The sequence below is a fragment of the Cryptomeria japonica genome, chromosome 7 (assembly GCF_030272615.1).
Source record: "Cryptomeria japonica chromosome 7, Sugi_1.0, whole genome shotgun sequence".
NCBI classification, from domain to species: domain Eukaryota; kingdom Viridiplantae; phylum Streptophyta; class Pinopsida; order Cupressales; family Cupressaceae; genus Cryptomeria; species Cryptomeria japonica.
In genome coordinates this window covers 320,629,660-320,634,978 of record NC_081411.1, presented here as the reverse complement: position 1 = coordinate 320,634,978, position 5,319 = coordinate 320,629,660, and positions in this window count along the sequence as shown.

Genomic DNA, 5,319 nt, shown 5'->3' with positions numbered 1-5,319 from the left:
AATTGATCCTATTATGTCATAATAGGTCCTACTAAGGGGTCTTATGTCATAATAGGTCCTAGTAAGAGGTATAATGTCATAATAGGTCCTCTTAAGGGGTATTATGACACAAAATGACCTATTATGTAACAAAAGGACCTATTATGACATAATAGGTCATATTATGACATTATAGGTCCTATTATGTCACAATAGGTCTTGTTATGACATAATACCTCTTAACAAGTCCTACTAAGGGGTATAAAGTCATAATAGTTCCTCTTAAGGGATTTTATGACATAATATGACCTATGATGTCATAATAGGACCTATGATGACATAATAGGACCTATTATGTCATCATAGGTCATATTATGTCATAATCAGTCCTATTATGACATAATACCCTTCAATAGGTCCTACTAAGAGGTATAATATAATAATACATCCTCTTAAGGGGTCTTATGACATAATAGGACCTATTATGACATGACATGTCCTCTTAAGGGGTCTTATGATATTATAGGACCTATTATGACATAATAGGTTTTACTAAGGGGTCTTAAGTCATAATAGTTCATATTAAGGGATATAATGTCATACTAGGTCCTTTTGAGGAGTCTTATGAAATAATAGGACCTATTATGACGTAATCGGTCGTATTATGTCACAATAGGACCTATTATGATGTAATAGGTCGTATTATGTCACAATAGGACCTATTATGACGTAATAGGTCGTATTATGTCACAATGGGACCTATTATGACACAATATGACCTATTATGACACATTCGGACCTATTATGTACCAATGGGACTTATTATGACATAATAGGTTGTATTATGACATTATAGGTCCTATTACGTCACAATTTATAAGATCTTCTAAAATCTAGAATCTGTATATTATAACTCCTAGAGATCTGAAACCATTCTCAAGCATCCTGCTAATATATACATAAAATATAACTTAAAGTATAAGAAAGGAAAAAGACAAAGGGAAATATGACTTAAACTTAAATTTAATATTTCATGTCTATATAGTTTGTTTGTTTTGTTTTGTTTTTTTTTTAATTTAAAAAAAAAAAAATTAAAAGAGGGAAACGGGATCCCATTTTGTTTTTGAAACGGGATCCCATTTGTTCAAAAAAAAATTAATTATTTTAAAAAATGAAATGGGATCCCGTTTCTAAAAAATTCAACTTTGGTTCGGTTGTAGCTTCGGTTTTGGCTTGGGAAATGGCTTGGAGAGCCGACCCTTAGGCTTGGACCTGGTTTGACCTGCAACTTGAAGGCCAAATCAATCTTCATATAAAATAGTGACTTCAAAAATATATCTAAACACCAAATTTTTAGAATTTTTTTAAACAATAAAAACCCATTATAGTAGAGACTGTCTAGATTCTAAATATGTAATTTTTTAAAAAAATTGATCAATATTTTTATTTTTATAATAATTACTAATGAAAGAGGTCTATAAACTTGAAATAACATGGTTTTTTTGTTTTTTAATAACTTTTTTGTTTCTAAGCTTTTTGAAAAAAAAAATTATATGGCATCAAACTAGAGACAATTCTATACAGTTTTTAAAAAAAATCAAAAAATGTTAAGTTAAGGTCAAATTATGCTCGTCGTACACAAGAATTTTTCAAAACAATGAATATGCCCAATAAAAAATTAACAAAAAAAAAATATGCAGAAAAAAATTACAAAAAAATATTCTCATCAAAGGTGAGTGAGTTATAGATATTTTCCCAAAAGGATTTATAAAAAAAAATTCATTTAGGTCAAATTATGCTTGCCATACACGGGCATGGTATGGTCCTAAAAAGTGACTTTTAAACTATAGGTTTTAGTAATGCCTATTCAAACTTCATTTTTAAGATCTGGGTATTAAAATAAATTACATATTTGGAAAGTAGACTTTGAGCACTACATTTTCTATTACTGAATTTTTTCAAGATTCATTCTTAAAGTGCTTCAAATATTTAGGTCAAACGGGACAAAATTGAAAAAAAGGGAAAAAACTTCCACTTTTTGGCCAAAAAGTGGACACAACTTATTGCACTTACCCATGACACTTACCTCTTCAAACAAGTAATTTACCTCTTCGAACCGATGACATTTACCTCTTCGAACAGGTAATTTACCTCTTCGAACCGGTGACACTTACCTCTTCGAACAAGTAATTTACCTCTTCAAACCGGTGACACTTACCTCTTTGAACAGGTAATTTACCTCTTCGAACCAGTAACACTTACCTCTTCAAACCGGTGACACTTTATTTCCAGAATTATTTCACGGGCACACACATACGGTGCCAATTTCCAAAATTTCAAGGAAGAGTTTACCAGCAAGGTGAATGGTGAAATAAACATACTGGAAATAATGACTAACCAAATCATGACAAAATAAAAACAAGGATGCACCCAGCAAGCCCAATCTAAAATTCTTTCTTCTCAAAGAAGAGGTAAATCAATAAATTGGTTTCCAAGAACAAAACACACACAGTAGATAGAGAAATGAACCATTTCTTTCCTGAATGCAACCATATGATATAAATTTCACAAAACCAACAGTAGTAAACACTAATTCTTCCATTTCAATCATTCCACAAGCATCTACAGGAAGATTGAATAAATTTCCACGCAAAGGAAGCAAACTGAAAATTACAAAACAAATTCAAAACAAGAAGAAAACCTCCAACCTTGAAGCAATTAGCAAGCAAAGAGATGAAGAACAACCAGTCTTGCAGCCAGGTCGAATTTCCAGCTCCTCCAGGAATTTTTTCCAAAATTTTCTCTCCAAAATTCTCTTCTTCTCCTGTCGTGAATGCCCAGAATGGATGCCCCAAAATATCTTTTAACCCAAGCTTCTAGGTTAAAGTTTTTCATCCAATCAAATTTAAATATTTTAAAACTAAAAGGCAATCATTTCTTTTCCAAAAAATAATAATTCTTTCCAACAATTAAAATTAAAAAGCAAAAGTCGAAAGGAAAAGCAAAAAGGAAAGCTTTTATTAATTTTTTTTTTATATATAAATATTTCCTTTCAACCTAAGCATTTAACCTTTTTAAATGGCTAGGCAATTTATTTATTTTGAAAGAATATCAATGCAACTTTACACAATAAATTAAGCCATTTAACCATTTAATCTAGCAATCATTAATTTAAATAAAACAATAATCACAGAGCATATTAATTAAATGATTACACCAACACAAGATAGCATCATCCATTTAAATTAAATAACCATTTTAAACGGAAACATGCAAAACCAAGACAAATCAAATGATGACTCTCAAATGGCCAAACCAAGGCACCATGACATGCATAACAGCTAGACAGGGAAACACAACTGATTGACAACACTCACACGAGTGTAACTGCGGTCAAGCTAGGGTACAACAACTATCTCCTCCACTCCCATCGGATATATAAGGTATGCTCAGACCTGTAAAACCAAGTGGAGTCAATACCCCGTACCTACCCGGTACTAGTACCTGCAATGTCCTCCACCAAAGAACCACACGTGCATATAGACCAATATATATAAATACAGACATGGTACGCACACCGATGAAGGGGAATCGTCACGTTCCCTATCTCACCGGAGTGAGTGAAGGAAAATAATCCCCTCGCATCCCAATACACTTTCAAACACACAACATATAAATAACGCATCGCAATATAAGGGAAAAGTGTCAGTCCATGATAATGATCCATAAAAATAACAGTAATCATAAGCACTGAAATACTGCATAAAATCATAGACCATAAATCTAGATAAAGTATGAAATAACATCACATAATATCTAAATCAATATACAATAATGTTCCACAGAACAGTCATGGAAGTAACTCAAAACATACAAAAGAGGTTGATCGAGGAGGGGTACTACATGCGTACCCAACAAACAGATTACAATAAACCATAGTTACACCTTGATCTCGTACTGAAACGGGTATGTAGGGAGTCTAGGGATAGAGTTGTCCCTTGTACTCAGATGTTCAAAGATGGGGATTAAGATTTGGTTATGGGTGAATAGTTGGTTCTTGAAGCTCCTTGGTCTTTTAACCAAATTGTGCAAATACTAATTGAAAGGTTAAAATTAATTCAATCCATACTCAGTAGGAATATTGTATGGATTCACTTGACTTCCCGAGGCTTTAGGCCAAATTCCAAGGCGGAACTCAAGCTTGTTTATGTAATTATTTTTATACTCCTAAGGATGGCGACCTCGGTTCACTCCTAGTAGGGGAGTGTAGTCTTAGTCTTTAGAGAGTGGCTCAAGACCCGGATGGTCCCAATGAGTCTAAAGTCTCTGGCTAGAGCATATCATATTCTTATGAATAGATGCCTACCATGTTTGGGTAGATGCATATCCTAGATTTGATAGATGAAACCTCATGTCCTGTATGGACAGATGCCTAACTCATATGGTTAGATGCTTAGTCCTATATGGATAGATGTCTAACCCGTATGGTTAGATGCCCATCTCGGTTGGATGGATGCCTATCTCGTTTGGATAGATGTACCTGAGTGTGTGATTGAATCAAAAATAAATAAGAATAAGAAATTGATATTTTTTATATATATAAAAAAAAAGATCAGTTGAGTTTTTGGATTAAGTTAAGTGGGTTATTAAAAATAGTGGTATGGTCCCAAAATAAGCGATAAATCAAGGTACAATATCCTTCAAAGGCAAAGGATTTTAGATACTTAGTAAGGAAGTATAAATTTCATTAATTATTTACATTTTACTAATTAGCAAGGCTCTATAGATCTACTGAAAATGGTCTTGGTTGTCAGGTGTGGTAAGGTGCTCTTTTTTGCAGAACTAAGGAACTTGGTTGCTTCTAGAATGAGCTAGAAGAAGCAACAGGGCTTTGGAATTGGCATATTCCCATTTTCTAGGAAACATATGGCATGGTTTACCTTAACAAAGCATTCTAATGAGGTATGATCCCCAATGGATAAAGGTTGATCCTAAGGAAAGTCCATTTGATCTTGGAAATATATGTAATGAGGAATGCATGTCTCCTAGATTGTAAGTATTAGTATAGGTCAATTATGAATTGGATTTTCTGATCCATTATAGGATCTGGGCTAGACTGGAGGTTTTCTTCCCTCCATTCTTTCCTACCGGTGCCCACACAGAATGGAGGTGTATTACTCATTTTTAATAATAAAATTTTGGCTACGGCCTTTTACCAATCAAAATATATATATGCTACAGTCCAAGACAATAATTTTGTAAAACCCTAACAACTAGACTAACTACCTAGGGTTAACCAAAATAGGTACTTTGTTTACAACACCACACCCTAAAACATAA